The sequence below is a fragment of the Oenanthe melanoleuca genome, chromosome 5, assembly GCF_029582105.1.
Source record: "Oenanthe melanoleuca isolate GR-GAL-2019-014 chromosome 5, OMel1.0, whole genome shotgun sequence".
Taxonomy (NCBI): Eukaryota; Metazoa; Chordata; class Aves; order Passeriformes; family Muscicapidae; genus Oenanthe; species Oenanthe melanoleuca.
This window is the reverse complement of record NC_079339.1, coordinates 15,993,605-16,007,117: the sequence shown is the minus strand read 5'-3', so window position 1 is coordinate 16,007,117 and position 13,513 is coordinate 15,993,605. Positions and strand designations below refer to the sequence as shown.

Below are 13,513 nucleotides of genomic sequence, written 5' to 3'. Positions count from 1 at the left end.
TCACCAACTCCAGGCGGATGTTAAGCATGACATAAACGTGTACTTTAACCCCAGTTTAAAAAAAAACCCAGAGATATATCATGACATCCAACCAGTGCTTAAACACCCTCCAGCTCATCTCCACGCCAGCAGGTCTTACTCAGTCCTGCTTCTGACCCTGCAAGAGAAAGCTGGGGTGGTCACACCAAGGCTTGCTCCTTTTGGGCTGGCTGACCCCCAGCTAAGACGAGTTCAGTCACCCTCACCTTCCCACCTGTCCTGCTGGAGTTCACCCTTATCTTTCCATCAGGTACTGCTGAATGAACCTTGCTCAGGTGCCAGACAAAGAGGCAGCCAAGCTCAGAGCAGAAGGGATTGTGAGGATGACACAGAATTAACAGGCATCAGCACTCAGCAAGCCAGCGGAGAATGCGCCGATCTATTTTTAATGGTACAATGAGAGTGCTTTACAAAAGGATGTGTCTGGGGAGATTCTGCCCAGTCAGAGATTTGCATTCGGGGTTTTTTGCAGCAGTCAACTTCCCTTGACGTGTGGGAGGCATTTTGTCTCTTCACCATCCCATAGAGCAATTCAGAGGGCCCTGGCTCAGTTTTGGCTGGAGTCTCATCCCTCTGGGCCACCTTCCTGCCCTGCTGCTGGCCAAGGCAGATGAAGGTGGCATGAATAACTCCACTCAGGCCACGGCTCAAGGAGGACCAGGCTGCCATCACAAGCTTGGAAATGAGGGTTGTTACAGACAGCACAAAAACAATCAGATGTTGTAGATACTTCTTGGCTGCTTCTTTCCAGCAGCATGCCCCGGAGATGGAGGGACCCTCTTTGTCCAGAGGGTCTAGATTTCAATGGGAGATGCATGATTTACATAGGCACAGGTTTAACATATGGAAAGGGCCTGACTTGCTTGATGCAAAAAACCTGCAATGCCCTAACAGACTGAAATTTCTCCCTGAGCTTCTGCTGCATCAGCTGAATTACCATGTGTTCCTGCAGACAGCAGAGCTCCTCAGAGCACTAAACCCCCTATTAAAAGCCAACAGGAGGTGAGTGAAAAGCTGGGCTGTGGGCACAGAGCACACCTCCGTGCCCGACGAGTAACGTGGGCTGGCAGACAGACCAGAAGGATGCACTGCATCATTAGCAGGGCTGCAGGACGTGGTGGGGGACAGCATGCCAGGGTCATGCTGTCACTGGAACCTCCACACAGGATCAAAGCAGTGGTCCACCTCATTCATGTCCCCTCACCAGCGCTGCCTAATAACAGGTATCCTACAAAAGCCTGGGAGAAGCAGGACGGTGGGTATTTATGGACTAGTCATGCAGTAATTTAGGCTTAAAGGGACCTCAGCCATTCAGCTGGTCCAACCCCTCTCTCCCTTAAAGGAGAACGAGCATCAACACCAGAACAGGTTGTCTTGCCTTTCTGGTAGGCAAATGACTTGTTCCCAGTCATCAGTGGACTCAGAAATAATTCTCCCCATAACTCAGCATGCAGAAACCCTACATGGGGAGCCTCTTCTGCAAATTGCAAGAGGACCTTGAAAGACTGGAGAAATTCCTGAAGAACACAAGGTCTCTGCTCCAAGAGAAGGCTTTATTTAAAGAAAATACAGTGAAGGAAGACAAGACATACATGCAAACATCAGGGAACCATGAGCACTTTCCACACAAAAAAGAACAACATGGAGAAAGGCAGAAGAGGGCAAAGAAAAGAGGAAATCAAAGACGGATTTCCAGCCCCACATAGGTTCCTAGGAGTCTCTTAAGTAAGTTTCAGCTTAATGCATACAGTCACTGCATTTCTGCTCTATTATTGCACCCTGTTTACAACAGGAGACTCTATGTACTGAACCAGCTTCCAGTGAGTACCTCCAGGTTTTCCTCTAAACCCAGTCAGGGCTAGCACTTCACCTATCTTCTGAGACATCATGCAAGCAATACCTGTCACTTTGGGAAACTGAAGATCCCAAGCAGCAAAACCAACCCCACAAAAGTCCTGGGCAAAGCAAAGGAAGAAGCCTCTCGCACACCAACCTAGATTGTCTTGTCCAGCTGGGTCTAGAAAACCTCAGAGGAAGAGCCAAACAGCAGAGAAGTGAAGCCAGCCATCGTACAGGAGCCATGGCAGTCAGCAGCACAGTCTGGGCAGGGCTCTGTGCTGTGCACAGTCCCCCCACAGTCCCACCTTCACTCTGACTCTCCTTTCTTGAACTGGAGATGGCTGAGAACCAAAGGAGTCTCTTAGACAGCATGGACCCAAAGGTTTGGGGTAGAAAGTCTAGAAACATCTCTAGGAAGAAAAAGATATGTTTTCCTCTCCTTAATCTCATGCTAAGGAGGAGAGAGGGTGACCAAGGCTTGGTATGTTCCACCATGGTCTCAGCTGCTGCCCACTTCCGACAAAACAACTGTCCCATGGGGTTGAGACATGTCATGGTCTCCTCCTCCATCAGATGAGAGGCAAAGCCATGGCTGGGGTGCACCACACCACTCACTGTCCCTGCAGAAACCATTAATCACATCACAAGCTCTGCCTGGCTTTGACAGCAGCCCCTGACACCAGCAGTGCACAGCATCTTGGCACTGTCAGTTTTTACCCTCCCTCACACTCCCCTGGCTGTGTTATAATCCTGCACACAGAAGTACACCCCGGTCTCCTGAGCAAGCTTGAGAAAATCTTGAGCACAGAGCTTGTTTAGCTTCTTATCTGATGAATGCTCCCAGGCCACTCACCTCCCTTCCCTGAGCCTGCCACAATTACGTCAGGTGCCTCCTTCCCACTGGCATCAGGCAGGACAGGTGTATCTTCAGAGAAGAAATGTAAAGCTTGAAAAACAGGTTTTAAAACCCAGAGGGCATGGGGATGCAGAGGAGTGTCAAAGCTTTCCCCACAGGATGACTGCACTGCCGCGCTGGCTGCAGGAGTTTCTCTGCATAGCAGCAAGGAGAAGAGTGCAGTGAGACCCAGAGACCGTGAGCACCTGGGAATTTCTGCAACCATCTCCCCCTTAACACTGCCATTAAACACATGGCAGAGGGTAAAATAGTCTACAGCATCCTGGCTGTCCTACTGGGAGACAGGGTCACATCCACAAGCTCCTTCTCTTCATCACCTCCTTCTCTACCAGATTCAGTTTGCTGGCACTGTTTCAGGATGATGGCAGTGTCCTGTGAGCCTGCACCATAAATAAGGGCTGCCAAACGCTGGAGCACCTCCTTTTCCTCCTTCCATTCCTGATAGTGTGAACATGCTCTGCACCTGACTGTGCCCAGGGCTTTGTGAGCCAAGCTGTGCACCAGAAAAATTAACCTCTGATCCCTAAGAAAAGCCTTGTTTAAAGGCAAGGAAGCAAATCCAAAGAGGAAAAACCAAGAGAAGTCACTTCAGAAATCCAGAGCACAATGGGTTTCCAGCCTTTGGAGATTTCCTAGGGGAGGACAGGGTTGCACAGGAGAGAAGCAAGTTTTCTCCCACCTCTTAAGATCCAATTTGGCAGCATGGGACAGACACTACTGCTTAGTCCTACCCAGCCCTCAGGGGTGTTTTCGTAGTAAAAGTGATGTTGCATTTAATTTTAGGTGAAAACAAGCTGTCCAAAAGCTCAGTGTCTTTCTCAGTGAGGTGCCTGGCACCCAGCAAAAACATACTGCAGACAAATACAGTGCAGTATTTGCAAGAATAATCTCCATGCAGAGTCTCCAGTGAATGCTCCTAAAGACTCCGGCCAGCTCAGCTCTCCCAAGCTTAGCCAAGGCTAGATTTTAAAGAACAATGCTAAATCCAGGTTTTCCTTACCTTAAGTCTAAGCAGGGACAACTGAAAACCATGGGAGGACAATCTGTTGGGTTAGAAGACTTTTGGTATGAGCTGCTGTCATCTCAGTTTGGAAACCTTCCAGCCCCAGGTTTGAGCCTCTCAATTGTGTTGCCAATAGGCCACGGGCAGGAATTTCTGCCTACTGCCATTGCAAAGAGGCATCTGGGCACCCCTGTGCTGCTCACACTCTCACCTGTCTACTCTTGTCCCAGCCTTTAGACAATCCTGCACATCCAGGTTCTGCCACTGTGGCTGTGCCATGCAAAATTGGGGACAAGACACCTGCAAAGTCCTTGAGGGTGTTTTAAAATCCCAAATATGCTACAGCCAGGAGGATTTTCTTGATGCCACAGCTTACTTCGTTTTGGGAGCTGTTACAAGCAAAATCAAAGCAAGTGCAGAAACCCCCATGCAGACCCCAACCCCAACAAACCTCTTCTGCAGAGAGTCCTCCCGGCACAGCCGCCCTCGGGCACAGAGCAGAGGCGCACAGAGGCAAGGCCAAACCCAAAGGCACCGATTCCCGTGCATCGAGTCCTCCCGAAAACAAAGCTCTCCGCAGCCGTGCCCCCAGCCCTTGCCTCAGCGCAGGAGGATGAGACAATGCGAGCCAATGTCAAACACCGCTCCACGGGCAAGCTGCTCTCAAGGTTATCATGGCCCCTGCGCTGCCGGGCGCAATCCTCAGCGCTACCTGTGCGGGCTGCTTGGGTATCCTCACCTTTCCTGACACAGAGGGCTCTGCCTTGCTACCCCAAATCAGAGGGAGATGGAACCCCTGGAAACCGTTCCCGATGCATTCGTCATCGCCAGCTGCTCGGGACAGCGATGGTCTCTCCTACATATGCTTATGCAGCACCCAGCTCCCAGCAGGGAGCTGTCGGTAACTACCGCAATACGAGGGGTAAACGCATCCGTGCCTAGAAAAACCCAAATATCCCTGTCAGAACAGCGCTGCACCGCATTCTTCCTTCTAACGAAACCGCAAATTACTGACCTGTGCACAGAGCTCCCCCAATGCAAGCTGAAGCACTGACATCAGCTTTTGCTGTTGCTCAGGAATTTAATTCTGGGGGAGGAGAAAAGGGAGGGGGGAGCAGGAAGGAGAAGGAACTTATTTATCAATAAGGGAAATAACCAGGAATCTTTAAAAACAAACAACGCTCAGCACAGAAAGCGACATTTGCCACTATATAATGATTGAGGGTGCGTGGGGGGCGATCAATCGGTCCAGGCACATTAGGGGAGGTGGGGAGGATTTTTTTAAACGAGCAGCTTAACTCATTAATCGCGAGCAGCGCCTTTGGAGTCGCAGCAATGAAGTGTTGCATGAAAACCCCCGCTGCTGAACACATGCCGGCTTCGTTTAAACGCCAAGGACACAGGGCGACACTCCAACCTCTTTCATCATCAGAAAAACCACAGCGCTGTTAACACCGCTTCCTCAAACACCAGCGCTCAGCCTCGCCAGAAAACCCCTCCACCCGCGACCCCCGGCCCGGCAGGACAGCGGCTATTCCCCGGCGCTTCCCGAGCCCCCTCCTCACCTGCACCACGGCCGCCCGGCAGCGCACACCGCGAAGGCAGGGTGGGATTTCCACCACCCCCCCGCCCCGAAAACAAGCGCAGCATCCCCGACATGCGCGGCCGCGGAGCGCCAGCCCCCCCTCCTCATCCCCCCCACTTCTTTCCCCAATCCCCGCCGTGGGGCTGCTCCCTCCGCAGCCCCAGCGCTCCCCGCACAGCGCTGCCGTTCCAGCCCCGCGCACCGCCGAGCGCTGTACCTAGGTGCGCACACACCGGCGCACGCTGCCCGCCGCCCCGGGGCGCGATGCCGGCTGCGCTCCGCACACGCGGCTGCCCCGCACCGCCCCCCGCGCCCCCTCCCCGCCTCCCCAGGGCACGGACGAGCGGGACGCGCACTGACCGGCGCGGCGGGTGCGGCGGCCGCCCCGCTCCGCGGGCTGTCCGCTGGCGCGGCCGCTGCCGGCGCCGCAGGGCCCGCATGCCGCGGCGGGCGGGGGGGGACCCGCTCCGCGCTGCTCCGCGCTGCTCCGCGCCGCTCCGCGCGCCGCCGGGAATGCGCCGGCGATGAGGTCATGCCTCGGGAGCGGGCGGGGGGGGGACGGGGGAAAGGGAAAAAAAAAAAAAAAAAAGAAAAAAAAAAAAAAAAAAGGTAAAAAAAAAAAAGATACAACGTTGACGTCACCCGCAGCCAATCAGCGCGGGCGGCGCAGGGCAGGGTGACGTCAGCCCCGCGGGTGCGGAGCGGCGCGGAGGGAGCGGAGCGGGGTGCGGAGCGGGCCGGGGTGCGGAGCGGGGACAGCGACCCCCGGGGCCACCCTCCAGCCTGGGACACCCCCGGAGCCGCGCTGCTCCCGGCACGGAACGCGCTGCCCCGTGTTTCTGGGTCCTGGATGGTTCCCGAGCGTTGCGAGGCTGAGCCGAGAGCTCTCCCGCCGCTGGGACCAGTCCTGGTGCCTGTCAGTTCCCTCCCTGCCTGCCCCATTCTCCTTGGGGTGCCCAAGCTGCTGAAGGACAGGCATAGAGACAGCGCGGTCTCGGAGGGTGGCATGGCAAAACGTGACCAAAAAGCTTGGGCTTTTTGACCCGCTCAGGAGGAGGCTGACCCACGGGTTGGCTCCTGGATGGATGGATGGAGAGGGCTCACCCCCATCCTGCTGCAGGTTCACCAAAGAACAGGGCAACTTGGCCTGGTTACATGGCACGGGTTTGTCTCTGCCCTTGGCCCTGGCTTGGCAGCTCCAGCTTAGAGAGGGATTAGGGTTTAGAAGCTTAGGTTTTGGTGGTGCTTAGGAAATGAAGGGAACCTTCCTCCCTGCCGATACGGATGCCGGATGTTTTAAAATTAACTCTCATGTCTCCAGACACGCGGCCAGCAGCTTGCTCAAGAACGCCGAGCTCCCACAGTAACTGGGGGCAAAATCTTTCCCAGAAATGTCATTTCTCATAAAGCACCAGAAGTATAAAACCCTGGGATGCAAAAGTCTCACTCTCCCCATTGCATAAGCAATGCTGAGTTCATGCCCTTCTCCTAGCGCAGAAAATCAGCTCACCCAAAGCTGTCAGTGGGGAAACTTTTACAAAATGAGGGATATTCGACCTAAACTCATGGGTTTCAGCCCAGTTATAATCAGGGGCAAGATGCTGGGGTAGCAGGGGCACTCGCTTCTTTAGTGGCATAGGAGCACTTGGTCCTGGTGGGAGCTGGAGCAGCAGCATGACTGGCATGGCTAGAACGAAGCCTTTCCTGCTGGTTTTCCTGCCCAGCTTGTGGCCATGCAAAGCACCAGGGGAAAACCTGGGAAAGACTTCTCTTGCCTCAGCTTTGGACTGTTTTCTCCTCTACCCAACACCCCTTTTCTCTAGTAAAATTGGAAAAAAGAGGGGGAAAGGAATGAGTCTGAAAATCCCAAAGCTTCCTCATAAAAGCTGTTATCTAGGCAGAGAGCCATGAGCTCACAAAGCCTGCTGAAGGAAGAGGATTTGAACAGTTTATTTCCAAACTCCAGTTAAAATCAATGTTTCCAATACTGGACTTGGCACATCCCAGATGAGTATCCCAGATGAGCTGTCGGGAGGATTGTTCCCTGTCTGTCCGATGGCATGGCACAAGGGAGGAGAGAGGGAAGCAGATGCAAGAAGTATGTCGAGCTTTCAGCAGGCAAGGGATGGGGAGGTGATGAGGATGAGGCAGAGGATGGAGTGTCCTGTGCGACACCCTTGAACTGTACGTTCCAGCAAGAGAACAAGCTGAGCTCCCTCTTGAGCCTTCATCCCTGGCAACCTCTCCTCAGCTAATCCACGGATGCCCCTGCTGCATCCGCGGATGACGAGGACACAGATTTGACCCACGCGAAATCCCCGTTGGCAACCAAGAGGAGGAGCAGCCCCAGCGGGGCTGGGGACCAGTGGGACCCGGCTTCTCACGGCCATGGGAGTGGCTCCAGCCCACGAGCCCTGCATCTCTCCCACGCCCACTGCTTCTGCACGAGGCGCTGCAGCCAAGCGCCTGGTGGGGAGAAACCAAAACAGATGATTCACTGCTGCTAAACTGCTCCCGGGATCACAGGGGCCAGGAGCAGGCGTTAACTGGGGCTTGCAAAACCTCACCTGCCTCCCAAAGCTGGGAGCTAACCCTATTTAGATCCCAGTCCTGCTCGACCTGATATTCTGGCATTTGGGTGCGGACCCACGGCTACATGGAAGTGGGCAGCCAGCCTGAGCGAGGGCAGCACTGTGAGCACACCTGGCCAGCTCTGCATGGCTCGGGTCATCCCTATTAGCCCTATTTTCCCCAGGGGAAATTAAGCTGGGAGAGCCAGGGCAATGCTGTAATGGTCAGGCAGGCAGAACAAAGCAGCCTCGTCTCTAAGCTCCATCTACCAGATGTGAATCTATTGTCTCAGCCCAGGGCCATCACACCCCCCTCTCCATCACAGCCATCACAGGCTGAGCAAAAATTACACAGCAAATTGCTTATGGTTAAAGGAAAGCACTTTGTTTCAGGTAAAACTCTTAAAAAATAATTCACCCCACTCTGGTTTTTCCTCTTTCCCAGATTTCAGGCACATCCAAAGATGGATTGCATCCCAGCTACGTGTTTCAAATGCAAGTTACGCTTGCACACGTAATAGTTCTTGCTAAAACGTTTTCCAGGCCCCCTAATTGCCATGGCAGGCCAAGTGCAGAAGAGTGCAGCAGAGCCTTCTGCATGCATCCTGCAGGGATTAAAATTGGAACCTGATCATGAAGGAAACTAGAACTAGGAAAAAGGAATTGCTGCCAAACCGACTTTCTTAACCATCAAAAAGAAGAGACTTTTGTCAACTTGCAATTTCTTTAAATGTCCAAATAATATTTTTTTTAACCTATCCTAGTCATTTAGATGTAGTTCCTCACACCAGTAACTGAGCCAGCATCCCATCACCCTGGCTCAGCAGGGCTGGCTGTGGCACAGGACACTGTGTTCTCACTGCAGGGGGTATTGGCACCTCAGAACTGTGCTGATAGCTGAGGCCAGAGTCAGCCCTTGGGCTGGCATGGCTCTGTTTCTTCTAGGCTTGGTTGGTTCTACTGTGTTTTGGCCTGTCACCCTCGCTGTGATGTCTGGGATGTGGTGCTGGAGGAAGGGGCTTTGTATCAGGCTTTGTATCACCTTGTCCTATTCCTCAAAGAAATGTACTGACTGTGGTGAACTCTGCATTAACTTTAAGAAGGGCATCACTCCCTTCTTTGGCATCTGCCCCTGTTCTCCCCAGCTCTCCCACCTCATGGCTGGGATGGATGCACAGATCCCTGAGCACCCTGAGCCACCTTCTTCCTGCAAAGCCCAAAATGGTGTCACTCAGTGAAGAGAGCTGACATGCTTGAGCAGGCAAAACACACTTGCAGCATCCCAGGCAGGTGTGTTTCTCACACAGGGGCTGCCCTGGATCTGTCTCCATTTTCCTGATAGGAGTATGTCCCTGTGGCAGCGTGGCTCAGCCCTCTCAGCGTGCAGAGCTGTGCGTGCACGTCGCAGGAGCAGCCAGTGTGCGATTCATGGCAGAAGGAGCAGGCTGGAGGGCTGTGTGCTGTGCCATTCAGCTCAGCACATGCTGCAGAAGCATTCATCCTGTAGCTCTGACTGTGCCACAGGACACTCCTGCCAAAGGGGAAGAGGAAAGTAAACCATCACACATTGAATAAATTCTCTCTGATTCCCTCTGCCCTGGACATATTGGAGGAAAGCTGGGCAGGAGCATGGAGATGTGCCAAACGTGGGGCATGGCTGCTGCGTGCTGGCACGATGGGTCAAAGTCAGGGGGTGGTGGGGGTGGAGGAGCAGGACCTTTGCACTGGCATGAGGCTATCACGACAGAGGAGCTGGGCTGGCAGCAGCAGCCAAGCTGCACAGAGGCTTTACACTAACACCCTCAGGTGCAGGCAGCATTCCTGATCCTTTGCCCTCAGTGCTGAAATACAGTGCCATGTTGGCCCACATTAAGACTTGCCATGGGTAGTGAGGGTAGCCAAGGGGCTTAGATGTGCCTAGAAGCTGTCTGGGGCCATATTCACTTCTCTGAAGGTAGAAGGAAAAGGACAAGAGAGAGGATAGGGACAGGAGAATGGGAGAGAAACCAAATGGTTTCATTTTAATATATCCAAGCTTTAAAAAAAAAAAAAAATCACTGCCCAGTGCTCTGGGACAAGACATGGTCTTTCTTTTTTGTATGTGAGTTGGAGATGGGAAAAACATTACCCTTGGCCAGAAGGCAGCGTGGAGTTAGGCTCCATGCAAGGGTCTGTCAGGTCCAGACCCTTTCTCTGTACCCTTGTGGTGGTTTTTGTTAGGCTGCTCACCAGTTGCTAGGGTTTTTTTTTTTTTTGCTTCGATCATTTTCACTGATGAGAGCATCTGCTGCCATCTGTGCCTCTCCCTCCTCCTCCCGGCAGGGCTGCACACCACCGTGGTGTGCCTGCAGAGCCAGGCACTCTGCACTGCCCAACCTGCACAGGATGAGGGGATGGACAGGAGGGAAGAGGCAGCTCCACCAGTGCTCTGCTCTTCCCCTGGGTTTGCTGACAGTATCTGGGCACTGCTGCAATAGTACCTGTCACAGGACACCCACAGTGCCAAGGTCCCTGAACTTGGTGGCTCTAAGCAAGGCTGCAGTTCTGCCTCTGAGAAGCCATCAACCTATGAAACAGTGTTGGAGGGGAAAACAGAGATAAAAGGGCTTTGGTAAGGTCACTCAGGACTTCAGCATGTCGCTGGCAAAGGAGGTGAGAGTTGCTGCTTGCTGGTAGTGTGATTGTGCCTCCCTGGCCTGGGAAGCAGGGTTGTGATGCTACAGCATAGTCAGCTTTTGCTGGAGGATTACACACCCCACAGCAGGATAGAGGTTGCCATTTGCATCTCTCTCTGACTGTTAATTTGGGTATCCAGGCTGGTGGCTGACTCACCAGGAGAGCCTGCACACCTGGCAGCTCATCCCAGGCAGGGGAACCGGCGGGTGTCGACACTGGGCCGGGAGGTCCTTACCTGAAAGAGCTCCATCTCATGTTTATCACATAGATAAAGCAGGATTGTGGAGTCGTGTTTACCGGCCAAACCCAAACCAGTTCACCCCAGCTAGGACTCAAACTGGCTTGGTGGCACTTGTGCGAAGGAGGCACCCGAGCCCTGCGTGGCAGCGGGGACAGAGGCTCGGGTGAGCGCCGAGTCTTGCGCAAGCACGGCAAGGTTTGCTCACGCACTGCCTGGCCCCCGGCCACCCTTCCTGCCAGCGTGGAGGGTGAATGTGTGCATGTGTACATGCGTGTGACGCATATGTCCCGGCTGGCACGGAGGGGCGCATCCCGGCTGGCACGGAGGGGCGCATCCCTGCGCAGGGCTGGGGACCCGCTCCTGGCTGGTTCTAGGAGCCGCCCTCACTTCACAGCTGCTTCTTGCTCAGGCCAGCGTGTGCCCCGTGTCGGCGCAGCTGGCCGTGCTGGGTTTGTGGCGGGGATGCGGACGGACCTGCGCTCCTGGCCGGGGCACGGAGCCGGGATGGGCGATGCGCTGCCGGCTGCGTGCGGCGGGGAGAGGGGGCCCTCTGCTGCCTCCCGCAGCCTGGCAGCTCCGCTCGGCTCCGCACCCCGCTCCCTGCCCCGCCACCTCCTCCTGGTGCTCGCCTCGGGGTCCCTTCCCAGCCATTTCCCCCCCGCCCATCCCGAAGCGTCTCCTCTCCGCACCGGGGTGACCCTCTCCAGCCTCCTGGCCTTCCCCAGGCTCGCCCCGAGCTACCAGGGACACAGAATCAGCACAGGTGTTTTAGGCACAATTGCACAATGTCGCCAAACAGGGAACAATCGCTCCCCCCGAGCTCAACAAAAACCAAAAAGCAATCTTCATCAAGCTGTCAGGCTCAGTTTCCCGAAGGAACACAATTAAATCTTTAAATGGCAACGTGGCCGTCAGTTCTTCCCCATCTCAAAGGATGCTTCTCGAGCTGCGTCCGGCTGTTCCTCTCTTCCACCCCCTCCTCTCAGTTTTCCTTCCCGCCGCGGAGTGCAACAGAGGCTGCGGCTTCGCAGCCAAAAAAAAGTGAGATTTGGAGAGCGCGGCGCGACGCTGTGAGTGGCAGGAGTGAAAAGGCAGAGAAGCAGCTCTTGAAAGCCTGCCTTCTGCCGCGGCGGGTGTCAGCCTTGGCAAAACCTGAACTTCCAGAATTTTCTTGCAAAATTAAAGAAAAAAAAAAGCAATTAGAGGACCTGTCGGATTTGGCTGCTGCTTTCCTTTCTCTTGTTCCCTCAAAATGAAAAAAAAAAGTTCTTTCTTTTGCTTAACGGCACAATTGGTGCAATCTGGGATGTACTTGCCTGACAGTATTTGGGGATGTATTTTTGCTGTCTCAATTTGTGGTTCCCTGACACTGACAAGATGAAAAACGATCGCTGAATACCTTGATGCTGCTTCACTTGGAAGACCCATGCATGAATATTTTTTTTTCTCCCCAAAAGGGTTGGAAATCTATGTGTTCCCCTTATTTCCCCCATTTTGGGGGTGCTTTCCTTTTGTTGTGGGTTTGGAGTGACTCCATTAAAGAGGAAACACTAAGAAAGAGGAAGGGGAAGCACAGGAATTTTGCTGTCCCACAGCCCAGGGCTGCAGGTGGAGCCGAGGTGGTGAAGCTGAGCATGTGCTGGGGTTGGTCATCCCATCCCCAGGCACAGGGTTACTGCATCCTCCTTGCTACCCTGTTCTTGTCCATGGCAGGTCTGCTGCAGCAATTTTACCTCCTACAAGGTGGGTTACAAACAATAAATATTATGGTTACTAATAATAACCCTCCCTCTGCATCCCCAATGGGTTATACATGCAAAAAATGCTGCCGAGTCAGTTCAATATTTCCCCTGGTTCATTAAACCAGCATTCATTTTCCTGCAGATAAGATGGTCCATCAGGGGAAGGGATGATGATAACTCATTTGTCACACTTGTTAGATGTAGAAAAGGCTGGCTTTGGGTCACTTCCAGTTTTGTGTCAGCTCTGCCTTTATCTGAGCAGCCCCATGCCTGCATGCCAAGCAGAGCAGCCCTCTCCTGTGTAGCACAGGAGATGGGGATGGTGGCATTGTCCCTGCAGGATTTCCTAGAGTTGGGGTGGTCTCTGAGCAAAAGCACTTGCTGACATCAGTCCAGCTCATAGAAAGGAATGCAGTCATTATTGCAAGAGATGCCATTGGTCCCACAGGGACCTGCAGCTTGGGCCCCTGGCACTACACACAGGGTGACCCTTCTGAGTTATCCCCTGAGCCCATCCAGCTGTGCTTGTGTTTGAGCTGAAAAGGTTGAGAGGTGTGATGGGGAAGGATTCCAAGCCAAGGCCTCAGTCACACCCAACGTGAGCTTGGTGTGGGTACAGGGGAAGGGAAAGCTTCATCTCTGTGCCTCTCCTAACCTTGGAGGATCCTGGGATGAGTGCTCTGGGTCTTGCCTAAAGTAGCACTGTCCCAGTGGGATATAATTTGCCATTTCAGGGTGGCTGCAATATGAGCCATGTGGCTGTACCCTCTTTGTGTCAGGCACCTCCTTCCTCAGCCTGGGATGAGAACTGGCTATAGCCCCTACATATGTTAGGATGGCCATGACCCCTCAGGTCTTGCTTCAGGGAAGAGAGCAAGAAGTAACCAAGAGAGGAAGAGTAT

At 53.7% G+C, this 13,513-nt stretch overlaps 1 protein-coding gene across 2 annotated transcripts in view; it reads right to left on the bottom strand.

Annotated features, from left to right (window-relative positions):
• The window catches only part of DUSP8 (dual specificity phosphatase 8), a 39,583-nt gene extending 33,687 nt beyond the window's left edge, over nucleotides 1-5,896 (bottom strand). Inside the window, exon 1 of one of the 2 annotated variants that reach the window (XM_056492543.1) lies at nucleotides 5,743-5,896. The gene's annotated coding sequence lies outside the window, so the exon portion shown is untranslated. Of the gene's footprint in view, nucleotides 1-4,536; nucleotides 5,293-5,742 lie in introns of those variants that run through there. The other variant, XM_056492544.1, reaches the window with a different exon arrangement.
• Between the last annotated feature and the right edge of the window lie 7,617 nt (nucleotides 5,897-13,513).